The sequence below is a fragment of the Enoplosus armatus genome, chromosome 15 (assembly GCF_043641665.1).
Source record: "Enoplosus armatus isolate fEnoArm2 chromosome 15, fEnoArm2.hap1, whole genome shotgun sequence".
In the NCBI taxonomy this organism is placed as follows: domain Eukaryota; kingdom Metazoa; phylum Chordata; class Actinopteri; order Centrarchiformes; family Enoplosidae; genus Enoplosus; species Enoplosus armatus.
In genome coordinates, this window is record NC_092194.1 from 15,890,191 (window position 1) to 15,906,057 (window position 15,867).

Genomic DNA, 15,867 nt, shown 5'->3' on the forward strand with positions numbered 1-15,867 from the left:
TGATGCCCTGACTTTTTCTCTGTCACCACTAGCAAGTTGACATTTTTGGTTCAGAGTGAAATGTCTCCACTATTAGTACAGACATTTATGTCCCCCATCAGGATGAATTGTGATAACATCTATAATCCCCTCCACAATTCCTATAACACCACCATCAACACACCAAAATGTCAATGTATTGAATACGTTATTACCAATTACATACACAGCATGTTAGCATCATGACGTTAGCATTCATCTTAAAGCATCACTGTGCATATGCAGCCTTGCAGAGCCGCTAGCATAGCTGTAGAAGATTATAGCATCTTTAAAATTATTCTGATGAAACTTGTTGCATTCTCTGTGTTGCCCATTCATCTCAGTATCCGTGCTTCTTCTATCTAATCAGCCATAGTGTCTGTATGTGGTACTACCACCAGATGCCACTAAATGCAGAACATTTCAAATCATACACATGTGGCTTTAAGTAAGAAAAAAAGAAAAATAATTTACTGCTTATTTTTTCTTTCATATTTCATATACAGCATCTACATCTGACATTTTCATTCAAATTAATGTGTCATTTGCAACTCTCTATTTCTCACTGGCGCAAGACAATGATTCATTATGTGTATTCCCTGTTCATTAAAGCTTTTAAAAATTGGCTTACATTACCTCTGCTGCACAAGACATGGTACATTGCACATATTTACTGCCAAAGCTGCCACATGCCAACAAGCAGCAAACGCAAGGCTGAAAAGGCAAAGAAAAGAATTCCCCTCAGAGAAAATATATTTTCATTTTTATTTTAACATTAAAGTTTGTCTTTGCACAGTGTGTCACGTTAACAAATAATAGGCACACAAAGGAAAAGCTATATGTTCCTGATCATTTTCAACTCATTTGTCATTTAAAGAGGAATATGATGTGATGTCATGTAATAATATAAAGCGGATTAGAATGTAACTATGTGTTTTTATTGTAATGGGAGGTGATGGGACTTCAGTGATCACAACAGCGGATCACATCCCAAATCACATCCAGCTTCTTTTTCTGACACATGCACACACACACACACACACACACACGAGCCCCAATGAGATGCACAATTCGGGGCATGCACATACAAACACACACATATCACAGAAATAGGTGAAGTCAGTGTTTGATAATCCAACCAGCTGCATTTCAAAAATCTAAGAAAAAAGAGAATGAGGGGGTGGGGGGTAGAGAGAGGTTGACAAAGAGACAAAGACAGAGAGAGAGAGAGAGAGAGAGAGAGAGAAAGAAAAAGAGAGGCATGCCTGCTCTTGTTGGTGTGCAGAGAGCTTTGGGTTGACTCCTTTGAACTCATGATGAGCCAAATTCCATCCTCACATCTATGGGAGGACGTATCTCACATGCACACACACACACACACACAGAAACGCATGCACGGACCATCATGTTCCATCCTGGTCCTCTCTGCTGCCAGACACCGTTATCATCTGTCAGCTGATGTCTCAGACTTGCATTTCAGCTAACATATGCACACACACACGCTCATGTAGACACAACATACACACAAAATACATACATAAACGCACACACATGCATGTAAGAGCACAGCGAGGGCATAATTAACATCTAGAAAACCACACCGACGAGCTGGCAGCAATCCAACAATCTCTTTTCCCGCTTTCTCTGCTTCGCTTTCTCTGTGCTATAAGAATATACAGTGCATACTGTCATATGGCTGGACACATTCCACTTTACTTCAAAGACCTCTGGTGAACTGAGTGTGCATGATTACAGGGAGGGCTTGCTTTAAAGGGCCTCAGAGAGAAAAAATCTGAGAGGGAGAGACCGGGAGAAAGAAGGGGAGAGAGAGAAAGCAGCTGGGTTGGTGGTAAACATCTGGTGGTTGTGGAGGACTGGCCCTGACATACAGGGGAAATAACTGCATTGCTGTTCCAAGATCTGCTCCCTCCAGTCTTTCCTCATCCACTCTCCTCCACAGATCTAATGTAACGTGACAGGCTGTCTGTAAAGATCTAATATGTCACTAAAGGTTGCCCCACTTTGGCTTTGTTAACAGATTTATTTGAATCAATAGAGTTTTTTTTTTTTTTTTTCAAATTCACACGCTAACAGTACACAACTCCCAAATGTACAATGTTTTCACTGTACAAAATCGTGGGAACGTCTTCCTGATATTGAGTTACAATCCGTGTTGCACAACAATTCACTTCTCACTTGTTTAAAAGTTTCTAAGCAACTCCCTAACTCATCTGCTTCTCTTTATCTACATCTCATCCTTTGTCATTAATACAGATTTAATAGAGGAGATGCATTAAAGGATACAGACCTTAACATTAACCTCAGTGGTGTATTGCATAAAAAACATATAGATATTATTAATATTTTAACTTTTAAACCAACAGGAACAAGACGTCCTTAAAATGCTCAGAAATAAAATATTCATATTTTCATGATAACTGAGTTAATTCTGCTGATGAAGCTCATGTGATGTGTTTGAAAGCTCCAGACCAGCAAGGAGAGATTGTTTTGTCAACTATATATATTGTGTTGTGCACAAGTACTTTTTCTTCTTGATGGCTTGCACACAGCTCTATTTTGAATAAAATGCATGAAGCATCTTGATTTTGAATTTTTTATTGAAGATTATATTTTGGATTATTTTTTAATGTCCATTTTTTTTACTAATTCACAGGAATATTCACAAAATGGACATTAACATCTGGTTAAAAAGAAGGTAACTACTTGATGGACCTGGTGGTGACGTATTGGTGGACACTTTATGTTGGCGACAGGTTAAAAAGACGCTACATGCTCTTACACACTGAAGACAGTATTACAGAAACATCAGTGCATCAGGGCTGAAGATAAAAAGGATTTGATTGAGTATTTTGATAGATTTGGATGGGAGAACTCTTCCTTTTTTTTTTGGATCACAATATACATCCCTATCACAGTATAAAAGTACCTATGATGGAATATTTCATCCATATTGCCCTCTCTGGAATATAAAGCACTTTGTGGTTGCTTTCAGATACATCCACTAAAAAGAAACTAAAGTCATGAACAAAGAAGAGATTACAAAAGAATAATATGAATGAGCCCATATTACAAAATAAATCTGGAAGTAACCCAGTTTGTTTAAGTGGCATCATACACTATCTCTGCAGTTAGGGGGCTCCACAGTCTGTCTGTGCCAACTGTATATAACCTGAGCATGATTTCCACATCAGTTGCCCCTTGAGGATGATTATTGTTTATTGAATTGAACTGAGTTGAATTTAATTCCTTACAGGCACACTGTCCTGATCCAGGGCCATTTTTCCCCCTACTGGCTTAGAATTACACCAGTGGCTGTTTTCTTAGTGCAGTTGCTGGAATGTGTGTGTGTGTGTGTGTGTGTGTGTGTGTGTGTGTGTGTGTGTGTGTGCCAGCAGAGAGAAATCTAGAACTCAGGGGCAATGAGTGTATTTGGCTGCTTGCTTTAAAATACAGGAGAAAAAAAAGAGGTCGATAACTGTTGGAGACAAACACGAACATAACTGATTTGACGGCTTGTTTTTGTGTTGTTTGCACATGTTCTTTATGTAGCTTGTAGTTGTGTTATTGCAAAATGAAATAGCGATCTGAAAAGAGCAACAACTAAATGGACCAAGGCTTTGTCATGTCTGAAGGATTCCTCACATTTTTCAGTCTGGGAGCCAAAATATGTCAAATTCAGTTCTTATTGCGCAGTGAGTGATTCACTTTTATACTGTTTTCAGTGCAGTTCAACTCTCCATAGTCACCAGTCAAAATCCTGTAGGCATTTAGACTGTTATTAGGGGGAAATATACCTGATTGTAAAGCATCTGCTCTGTTTTAGTTTTAAAATGCACTAGAAATCATTCAGGAAAAGTAGTTTTCATCAAATGGTGGATATGTGGGTTTGTAATTAAACTACTGAAATTATGCGTTTGGCACCAAGGCACTTAGTAGGTTTAATGCTCTGATCCTGACATGCACTTGTTGGCATTAATATCTTAATTTCAAGCACCAACATGCCCAAATAATCTCCTCCACAGATAAAGCTCTGTGTACACATGCAACTGTGTCGTAATGCATCCAGTTAAAGGAAGCTGATTGGATACACTGTACAGTTAAAGGTCTACATACAGTCTCTTCATTACTCTTTGCAGTACACGAGGCCTTGTGATCACATCTATGAACCAAATTCAGATCACAGATTTCACTGATTTTGATCTTGATTGGTCACAATGTTTACATCTTAAGCACCAGTGTCGTACCTACAACCCACAGACCTGCCAGCTGAGGGATGCCAGGTTTCAGCGCAGCCACCAGAGGGACTTTGGCCTGTTGTCTAAGTTGTTTTGGAGACACTGCAGACAGAGCTTTGACCCATTTGACACACTCAAAACCTGCTGTAGGCAGACTATTTTGCACATGTTATGTCTGTAGGGAACTTTTGTGTATTGTAATTAAGTTCTTTTTCTGTGACATTTATTGTTAATTTTGGATAAAATGAGTGGATAAAATGTACCAGTGCCAAGCAAGGTGACATGGATCAGAGCAGGTCATTTGCAGGTTATTCTGTGTCATAATGAAAGATAAATGTAAACCAGCCCAAACTGGACCCAGCTTGCTTTTATTTGCAGATGGGTGCACCCACCGTTGTGGGCTGACATAATGCCCTTAGGACAGAAATTCTTTAGGACACGACAACTTTTATGTAATGCATGAAGGTATTTTATGTAACACCTACATTTCTCCTGAAAATAATGCTGAAGGTGGTGTTTGGGATGTCCAGGTGGATGTTTCTTTGCATCTTTATAACTGTTTTCTACCTCTACCTGATCAGTGGCCATTCCAGGACAAAATTATATATATATATAATATTATAACACATTAATATTAGGCTAATGAATCATAAACTGGATCATAAATCGTTTAGAAATGACCGAAAATCACCGTTTCCGTTGTTGACATTGCTTGTAAAACACCTTCTCTGCTTGAGAAGCTCTGCAGCAGTGACTTCCAACGTGCCTGCTGCTGCTTGCCTCCGTCAAATCGCTGCTCTCTGTTTTGGCTTTTTTCAATGCGCAGCGTCTATTACGGTAAAAAGGAGGCGGGCTCTGACCTACATGTGCGTCGCGTTTTGATTGACATGGCGGAGTCTCGCAGTACGCGTCGCGCCGCGCCAGCAGACAGTCAAGACCAGACCCTGGGAATAAAAAACGCGCAGCCCCGTCTGTTTGAAGATTATTTTATTGCAGCGAGGTGAGTTCTTTTACACTTCTTTTCACGGCGCGAACCGTCCCGCAAAGAACGGGAATGGAGGCCGATGGAGTCGATGTTGAAAAAGTTTTAGAAGTGCGTGTCTCTCTCTCTCTCTGTGTGTGTGAGAGTGTGTGTGTGTGAGTTTGGAGAGCTGAGCGCTGACGCCGGCAGTCTGGGCCACTTGGCCAGCGCAAAGGAAAAAGGAAAACTGCTTCTCTGCTGCGGAGGGGGGGTGAATCGAAACTTTTGGGCAGAATTTTCCCGTTTATTTTGAAACAACAAGGAGAAAGCAAAACAGCGGGGATTACCGAGTTAGTCCTTCACACTAGTCGGGTGAATGTGTCGGGTCTGTGCGCTTGGAGCCTGCTCTTTGTGGTCCCGATTCCTCAGCTTTCACGAAAGAATGTGTTTTTGTCTCCGAGGACTTCAGATGGAGTGAGTGCGCAACAGGAGAAAACCTTTTCTCTTTGGCTTATTTCTGCAACTAATCGCAGCTGTTGCGCTGCGACTTGCATTCTGTAAATAGCCGGTGGTGTTGTAGCTGCTCAAAATCAGGAAATGAGCACTTTTATAGCTGGAAAAATAACTTGGAATGGAAGATGCTGAGGCAGTCAGATTTGACAGAGGGGGTTGCGAAATCATTGAATTGACGCTATAGGGGGTTATTTTGCGTTGGATAACTGACTGTTGGGAAATGTTAAAGGGGCTGTGTTTGAACGACTTTCCATAGAGTTTGTGTGCCGTTGCAGAATGCAGGAAAAAGGCTTTGGAAAAGAAAAAAATCTCAACTCCAGCATATCCTAGCATTCCTTCCAGCCAGTCTCTCTCTCTCTCTCTCTCTCTCTCTCTCTCTCTCTCTCAGAAACGACTACGTGTCTGTCTGTCTGTTTGTGCAGGGAAGACAAATCTCCCTCTCCCTCAGCCTCTCTGATGCAGACGTGGAAATCAAACATTGGTCTCCAGCTTGAAACGGTCGATTATCAACCTTCCACGTACCTACATGGAAAGACAATAGTGCACCGAAAGCCCTTTCGCTCATCAGTGAGGAGGAGACGGGAGATGTGGCAGCAAAGGGTCGGGGGGGAAATTAAGATGCAAAAGATGACTTGAGATCCAGATTTTGGTGGTTGTGCGTCATTTTTTTTATTTAATAACAGGGCTGAGTGGTTAATTGTCATGCTGTCATGATTAGCGGTGGAGGGGGGTAACATTGGGGCTATGATTTGGGAATCGCATACCCCCCCCCCTCCTGCTGTGGGCTCTGGATCCAGTGGGCACGTTGGAGAATATAGGCTAGGGGAAAAAATAACCTAACACATCTCTCTCACACACACACACACACACACACGCGCGCGCGCACACACGCTTACGTTTTTTCAGGGGAGAGAGAGAGAAAGAGGAGAGGAAGAAATCTGATCCCAAATACATGACGTCAGATGACATTCCTTTGGTGAAAGGCTGATGTGGCCATGTAATTTTTTTTTTTCTGTGAAAAACTGATATGGGACTTCTTTGGTGGGGGGTGTGAAATGATTGGCTACCCGCTGAAAAGGTGTGTTTAGGTGAGAGCAAAGGAATTCTCTCCGCGGTGCATGAATGGGCAATTTATTTTGCTTCCACAACTCAGAGGCATCAAAGAGTCTTAGCATCAAAAGTTTAGGCCATGGACACAAAGCCAAGGTATGGAGAGTAGGAAGTAGGCAAAGATGGAGACTAGCTTGATTGACATTATTTATGTATTTTACCCTGAAGTTTACGTTTCTAGATTGTTTTTTTGTTCTTAAAATCTTTCAAAATTTCACATCTCTAAATCTGGCACTAACTCAGATTTCAAGAGTTACTTAAATCTCTGCTCTGCAGCCCAGGATGTTTCTTTTTGTTTCTTTGACTTCAGTGAAGGTTATTTGTCAAGTGTGTCACATGTGAAACAGATGCTGACGGTGCTGTAGGATTTTGCAATTGATCAGCCGGCACAAAGAAGTGGAAAATGAAGGATCTCTGGTGGGAAAAGTTGTGTAGGTCCGAGCACCCGTGTAGCCTGACGTTCAAGGTGCTGAGCTGATCGCAGAGGATAAGTGCAATCCATATTGTCAAAGCAAAATCTGTGTTTTTTTCCATGGGTTAAGCACTACACCCATATCCCTCTTAACACAAGCTGAATGAGGTTCATATCACTGTGCAGTGTTCTCTGAAAGTTAATCCTCTTTGGCTTCAACATTTATACACAATAAGAATGTAAACAAAGCTCATAGGCCGGCATTTGAAAAGTTATGAAAGCCCTCTTATGTTGTTCTTGTATTCATGGCAAATTCAATAAGACGTTTTGGATGAAATGTCCTATTTCAGCATTTTTAACGACAGTCTTTTTTTTATACTTTATATTTGTGTCTAGTTGGCTGTGTGGAGAGCCAGGAATGTGGTGCTGGACGATGTACAGCAGCATAATGTAAGCAGGGGTTTTCACTCAAACTGATGCAATTGCAAGCAAGTGACTTTTCCCCCCAGTTTTAGTCCGCCACTTTTAAAATTCCCTTTTTCGGTGTTTTCCTAAAAAAATCGAATACACTGCAATTATACAGAACAGAAAGAACGATGTTTACACTGGAGTCAGGTTGAAGGAGGGGAGCCATTGTTGCTTTCTCTGTCTTTCCCATGAATAGGCAAAAGGTTGAATAAGGCTTTATATAAGCTAACCACCGGTGTTCTGTAACCATTACAGCCTCTTGTCACACAGGTACAACCCACTCAGTTGTGTCAGTCTGGCTGATGGTGCGTCATTTCCTACACATTGGGTAAATTTGCAGCTGCTTTGTTTGATCCCACTTAATCAGTTTGTCAGTTTGTTTTATTCTACTTAAGTGCCTCAACCAGGACAGCAGAATGGGTACCAAGAATTCAGAATATATCATTCGAAAGTCAATTTATTGTGCTTTCTTTTTTCAGACAATTTACTACATTTACCACCAAGTTTTCTTTACAGGTCACACTTAAGAATGACATATAGTGACCCAGGTTGTGATTTAGTGGAAAGTGTAAGATGTTTACCCTCTAATATTCTGAGACAGGTTATTCTAAGAGCAATGAGGAAGTTGTTCCCATGTTTCATGAGGACTCGTGATGTCTCCGTCTAACCTCAGGCGTAATCTGGGCTCTCCGCTTTCTACCTGCGCAGGCTCGCGGTTCCCCGTTGGCCCTATAAAACCTTCAGGTACGCTTGGCTGAAATGGGGTCAGGGAAGGGGCAGGATGATGCTATTCATTGTGTGTGTGTGTCTGACTGGTAACCTAGAACATGTTATCCGAGGGGTAGTGTTACTGAGCACTGCTTGTGTATCAGGAACAGAAGCTGGAGCACCCTATAGAGTTTCACAGACAAGACAATGCAGCTCTGGAGAGTGTGTGTGAGCATGTGAAAGACAGGCGAAGAACAAGAAGAGAGCTTCAGATCAACCTTTGTTTTTGCGATATTAAACTTTAGGCTGCATTTTTTGCTACTTTCACACATTTTATAGACCAAACAGTTAATCAGTTAATCCAGAAAGTAATCGTCAGATTAAGCGATAATGAAAATAATTATTGGTTGCAGCCCTCGTCAGTATAGGACAGTGGTGCTTTAGCTGATGAAACAGGTGCACAAGCCCCTTGAAGCTTTAAAAAATAAGGAGGTGTAATATGCTCTGCCTGTGTAGATATAATTATCCACCATTTATCATCTACAATTTTCGCTCTGTCTGCAAGAAATCATACATAATTACCGTTTATATATACTCATAATGACCATTTGAAATGGTCCAGTTGGCCCTGATCAGCTGCCCATATTTGGAATATTAATTGGTGTGTCTTTTCACGTACAGGTCTAAACTATGTCTGCTATCAGTCGTACCATCTGTTTCTCCAAATGCAACAGGTGTGCTTCCCAGAACGATTGCTGCCTTCACTGTTACTGTAGCAGAGGTGTGGTTTGGTCAAGTGAACGAGCTGCTTCCTGCTTCATTGCCTTGCGATAGGAGATTTTCTTATTGGTGGGTTGGATGTGTGAAGGCGTTCCCGTTCTGTGAGGTCAAGGGGTCGACACCTGGGCTGTGGTCAAATATTCTTTCTTTGCTTAGGAAGGTTCCTAATGATGAAATGACCTGGAAGTATCTAAGTGGCAGCCATGATAAGAGCTGGTCGAATTCTCTAGATGCTAAGGAAAGGTGCTTCAGTGCTTCCTTTCTTATCTCCTTTAGCACGGGGTGCACTGGACCATCCTTTACGAAAGGAAAGGAAAGGAGATAATGCTGTCCTACAATTGCAGCAGCAGACCTACATCAATAGCATCTGCCGTTGCATCATTACACGAGTGTAAGTGCAGTCAGATTCTCCCAATGAATTCTCCTTCTCATCTTTCCTTGACCTCATGACGTTTTCCATTGAGGTCAAGGAAAAGTGTTCAGAAACTTAATTTCTTTTGACTATTCGACCGCAGCCCTGGAGGGCAGGAGGAGAGTCCATGCAGTTTCTCTTCCTCTTGGCCCCCGTAACCCTTCTGCCCTGAAGATGTGCAGTAAAGCACAGAGGTTCTCCCTGTGGTGGACGAGATCGGTGTGTTTGCCTTGAAAACAGTCTCTGATGGAGTGCAGGGGAGCTCCAGAGGGAACACTAACCTAAACTTCTGTGACCTGATGTTTCATTTATTAATTCAAATTCAAATGTATCTATAACTATACCAAACAGATACCAAGTAAGAGATGCCTGTAGGTGCAAAGTCCAGGAAATAAAAAAGCATTACGTCCTGTCTCATGACAGCAGCTGCTTGATGCTTTCACTTTCCGTTTCCCAGCTTTTCCTCTGTGTCTCTCTGCTGGTTGTCTGACTGTCTCTCTCTCTTGCATGCTCTCTCCCTCTCGGTGTCTCGGTGTCTCTTTCTCTCCCATATGAACGGCGGCTTTTTGTTGAAGTATCCCAGCATCTCATGTTTGCTTGGCACAGAGCTGTAATGTTTACCCTCCTCCTCTCTTTCTCTCTGCCTCCCTTCCTCCCTCCTTCCCTTCCTCCCTCATTCTCCAGAGCCTTGTCTCCCCTTTTTTTTTGTCTCCCTTGATAATTTCCTGCATTGTTGACAGTTGATTTAGAAGAAGATAAAAGAAGCCTTTCAACTTCTCTCCTCCTCGTTTCCCTCCTCCCCTCTCCTTTGCCATTGCCCTCTCCTCCTCTCCCCTCCTCTCCACTCATTTAACATAATGTGTAACGCCAAACAATTGCAGTCATTTTTGTGGTTTCTGGTTTTACAAGTTTCAGTCCAGAATATCTGATATTTGGAGAAATGTGATGCCTCCTCTGAGCGATTACCATTGCTGGCATAAATTTAAAACTCCCCAAGGACTGTCAATGAAGGTCATTGAAGTTCCCAGCTATCCTAAACTTTCTGCTAACAAAATAGTAACAGTCTTAAAAGGCATAATTCAATTTCAAATGAACAAGTCAGCAACTCGTTGACTTATTTCACAGCTTATATACACATCTGCTGATAATTTTTTCTGAGTAATCAAGTAATTGTTAAGTCTACAAAATGTTAGAATTGTGAAAAATGTACATCACAACGTCTTCAAATGTCTTTTTCTGGCCAACTAACAGTCCAAAGCCCAAAGATTTCAGCACTAGTTTGGAGGTTGTTATGACATCTAGTTTAAAGTATTCATCAACATAATGTGGCATTTACACAACATTTCGGAATGAAAGCATGCATGCTGTATTGGGGCAAGGCTATCTTATATAGCACGTTTCGTACACAGAGGCAATTCAGGGTGCTTCATGCAAAAATACCAAACGTTAGCTGGTTCCAGCTTTTCAAATGTGATGATTTTTTGCTTTTCTTTGTAATATACTCACCCATGGTTTGAAAACACCTCCTTGGGTTATAATGGACATTTTAAGGTGCTTTATAGACCAAACCAATCGATAAAGAGAAAATTCTGTGGATTTAACAGTAATGAGAGTAATTAAGGAGACGTATCATTGAAAAATGACACATTTACATATATATATATATATGTATATATATATATATATAAAAAAAGAGGTGGAGACATATATTAATTACTGATCAAATACGTTTTAGGTTCAGAATTAAACATGGTCATATTGAAACAGCACCTTAGATCATGCAGGAAGTTGTATAGTTTAGTATAGTACAGTACGGTGTTGTATAACTCTGTGAGGGGATACAGTAGACTTATTGTGCAAATATCAGCAATATTTGTACAGCTTTGCATTTGAAAACACAACATACTTGGCACATGAAGCAATGTGTCACTTCACCAAAAACTTTCACTTCTCTAGTTGGTGATTGGTGTCATTGCTCATCACTTGGTGTCAGTTGAAAGGTCTTCACAGCAGCTGTATGGCTGCAGTAGAGACGTCAGTGAGAGGGAAAGGCAGAGTGACACTGGAGGAAGAGAGCCGATGATGAAATGAAATGATTACGACAAAGAGATAAAATGTTTGGAATCCAAAAATTAGGCTGTCAAGTTTCTCATCAAGTTCTCGTCAGTTGGTAAAGTTTGGTGGATACACGCGCGCAGAAAAGCTGGAGTGATTCAGATGCCCTGCTCGTGCCCTTACACAGTTCCTCATCCATAGAAATAGCTTGATGAAAAGCTGCCCACTGATGTGTGTGTGTGTGTGTGTGTGCGCGTGTGTGTGCGTGCATATGTGTGGTCAGCTGGCTGAAGGGATCAAGCGTGCACCTGTACACACGCACACAGAGCACCGACTTAACACACATGCATGAAACATACACACACAGAGTTAACTTTACGTGCCTGCATTAGCATGCCAGGCGTGTTGGTGTTGCTAGCTGGCAGGCGCATGGAAAGTTCCGCCAGTCGTTAATGGCTGTTTTTATGCCTGACTGTGAGCGTTATGAGAGTGTATCTCAAGTGTCTAGAGTCTGCTGTGGGCGGGGGTTATTTTGTGTGTGTGTGTGTGTGTGTGTGTGTGTGTGCTGGAGTGGTGAACTGAATTTGTAACTGGTTATATTTCTGATTATTATATTGCTGGAACTGGAATTGGAAGTGGTACATGCTCACATTTTAAAGTATACTTCTTTCTGTGTGTGTGTGACCATCTGTGTTTGTGCATGTACTGTAAATGTGTGTGTGTGTGTGTACATGTTGGCGGCTATGCAGGGCCAGAGTTGAGGGTTCTGCTCAGGGAGGAAGTAGGTGTTTTTTGATGCAAAGCCACATGTTTTATTGCTTTTCCTTGTTAAACCCCCCCCACCCACCCACCCCCCTTCAGGGCATGCAGACACACTTCTACCTCTCCCTCCCCTCCTCTCACCCTGTCTTCCCCCACCCGACCCAGCTCCACATACCTGTCATTTCTCCTTTTTGTTCTGTTGCCACTCACATCCCATTTCCACAAGGCTAATACATTTGAAAATGCTGACTTCTTCCACATTCCCAATTTTAGGTAGTTTCCGAAACGGGAAAATAACTAAGTCTTCTATTCCATAAGGGCCAACACAGCTACTCAGGCAAACTCTGTTATGTTATAGGTATAAAAAAGGTGATTTGATCACGGCTCATAAATGGTATCGATCTACCAAATCAAACAGTAATCCCATCACTGCTTGAATGAGACGTAGAACAAGTCATGACTTTGTCCTCGCACAACTTAACTGACACCATAAACATGAATACAGGTTAATGACACCACCTGTATTGTGTTATTGGCTGTACTAACTTTCAAAATGAGTGACCATTGAAGGCAATAGAAAGTTGTTCTCTTAACCTTACGGCCTCATGTGCACCTGATTGTGTCTACGCAGGCTTCATCATTTCGGAAAAGCTTTATTCCCTTTGGAGAGAGTTTAAAAAAATGCATTTTCAGAATTATCCAGCTTGGTGTGGACATGGCCTCCCGCATTTTCCTTCACCTCTCCCCTCCTTCCCCTCAAGCCGGACCCCCCACAAATCATTGAAACATCCCAAACACACATCCACCCACACACGCAGGCAGGCAGAAACACACACACACAACTGCACTCACACACCCACACAGCCCTGAACTAGTGTGTGAAATCCTGAGGCTGATTGAGGAGGAGGAATGTGACCTTGTGACCTCAGGCTGTGGGGAGGGGTGTTATAAGTGTGTGTGTGTGTGTGTGTGTGTGTGTGTGTGTGTGTGTGTGTGTGTCAGTGTGTGTTTGATGTTAGGGAGCAAGTGATTGTATGTACACTTTCCATTGGCTTGCTGTTCCCAGAAGTGTCCTCTCTCATTTTTCAGCCCATTTCAGTTTTCTTCTAATGGATTAAACACTCCTGGCTGCTCACACACACACACTTACACACACATGCACTTTCATAAACACGACTATGAGTTAGTCATGGAATTAGGCATGTAAAGAGCCATTCATTCATGATTTGCTTGCTCTGTTGTGCATTTAAAGGCTGTGTGTGTGTGTGTGTGTGTGTGTGTGTGTGTGTGTGTGTGTGTGTGTGCGTGTGCGCACATCTCTCAGACTCAGTTGTTGTCTGTGAGAGAGGAGACAGGTTTCTCATGTAGGTGTGACTAAATAGTCTTTCTCTCTCAGCACCGACACACACACACACACACACACACACACACACACACACACCACCCACTGAGCAAGCTTTTTCATGGCCCATAAAACTGATGATCTGAATGTCTCTTGGTGGTTTGTCTGCGTCTGCGTGCTCGTCCATCCGAGAATGTGAGCTTGTGCATCCGTCTGTATCTGTGTGTGTTTGGTTTGTGTGTGCGTGTGAGAGAGAAGGGGGAGTAGAATTCACTTCTTGACTTGGCATAGCTGTCTTAATTAAGACTCATGGCATGCAGCCCTGATGGAGCTCGGCATTAGTGGCAGAGACATGCTGTGTGTGCAGGCCTGGACGGCAGCAGGTCCACTGGCAGTGAATGTGGACTTATTGTCTGGGACTCTGTGGTTGTCCTGCTTCACTCCTCTTTACCAGCCCTTTGTAATGTAGAGCTGATTATGATGATTGGAGGTCATTGCATTGAAATACATGGTAATGCAGAGGTCTTTGAGCCAGAGAGACTTAAGGTAGGTCCTGACAGTGAACTTCCCAGCAGAGGTAAAACAACAAAAGTCATCTAATCGTTGCAGCTCTACATTCTGAATATTTTCAACAACTTTGTGGTGACTCACTTTTACGTGAAACATTACAAAGTTCAGGAGATTTGGTTCAGGTTGGCATACAAATACACATCTTCTTATTCTCAATTTTAGAAAAGTTAGAAACACTTGACATTATTTTATTTATACGTTACCCTCCTTTACTATGAAAACACTTTCATAAATATTGCACATATGTCTATTGTCTACTGCATGTCTATTGCACAAACAAACATTTCTTTTGCATGCGAGTAATGCAATTTAATATCTGGATGGTGCTAAATGTTCAATTCCCCAGACAGCTGACCTTTTCTGTCTTTCTGGACACACATACAGAACTGTGCACACACACTCACACACACTCACACACACACACACACACACACACACACACACACACACACACATATTCTGCCCAGTGTCTGATCCCTGAGTCTCATTCTTTGGTTTGGGTTTTGGGGTTTGACTCCAGGGACCCATTAGCTGAGATGTTTATTGTGGATTGTACAGTTAAAGCCCCACAAAAGGTTTTTTTTTTGAACTCAGTGGAACCAGAAGACAAATCATACACTATATATGCTGAATATGCATGTGAACTCTTCCTTCATGAGGAACTATACAATAAGTAATCTTCAGTCCTGTGGTGTTTTGGTGTGTGAGTCTGTGCTCAGCTGTAAGTTTACTGGCTGGAAGTGCAAGACTGAAAGTATTGTCCACTGCCTGCCAGGGTATACAATGTGTATGTGTGTTTATATATATGTGTGTGCATGCTTGTTTTTGTGCAATGGAGTTCAAGCATGCCTGAGCACCCAATTGATGTGTGTTTGTGTGGGGGTGTGTGTGTGTGTGTGTGCCCGCCTGTGTCTGTGTGCCGATGTGCGCAGTGAGGAGGAAGTGGCTGTGTTTGTTTAAACTAAGCACGCTCAGCCATGTGGGACAATTTAGCGGGAATGAGAACCCTGCACCCCGCCCCCCCCTCCCCGAGCCTGTGCTGCTCTCCTCCCCCACCCTACCCCAAAACCTTCTGAATGGGCGGCTGTCTTTTGAAGGCAGAGGGGTTGTTTGGGAAGTAAGGCCAATAGTGTGGGGGTGAAGATAGAGAGGGAGCAAGTGAGGAAGAGGGAGGGCAGGGGAGCGCTCAGACAGGTTAAAGCTGGAAGTGGGACAGAAGAGGAGATGAGGGAGGAGGGGTGAGTGCTGGTGCATAAAAAAAGTGTAACTAATGTTCATTGGCCACTGGTCCTTTCTTGTGAAAACCATGCAACCACAAAAGTCATACACAGCACACAGGCTGCCTTATCTGAGCCGCCACTTGAAAAGGATCCAGCTCTGCGGGCAAAGTGTCATATTTACGCTAAAGGGCTGTATTACATGGAACCAACTGCATTTCATAGCAATAAAGTCAGGAAAGACTTGAGAGGACGGGGTGGGTACGGACATATAGAGGAGAGA

General features: G+C 42.4%; 1 protein-coding gene across 1 annotated transcript in view; it reads left to right on the forward strand.

Moving 5' to 3' along the window:
- Window positions 1–5,238: 5,238 nt before the first annotated feature.
- fndc3ba (fibronectin type III domain containing 3Ba) overlaps window positions 5,239–15,867 on the forward strand; it is an 87,399-nt gene continuing 76,770 nt past the window's right edge. Inside the window, exon 1 of the mRNA XM_070920349.1 lies at window positions 5,239–5,274. The gene's annotated coding sequence lies outside the window, so the exon portion shown is untranslated. The remainder of the gene's footprint in view (window positions 5,275–15,867) is intronic.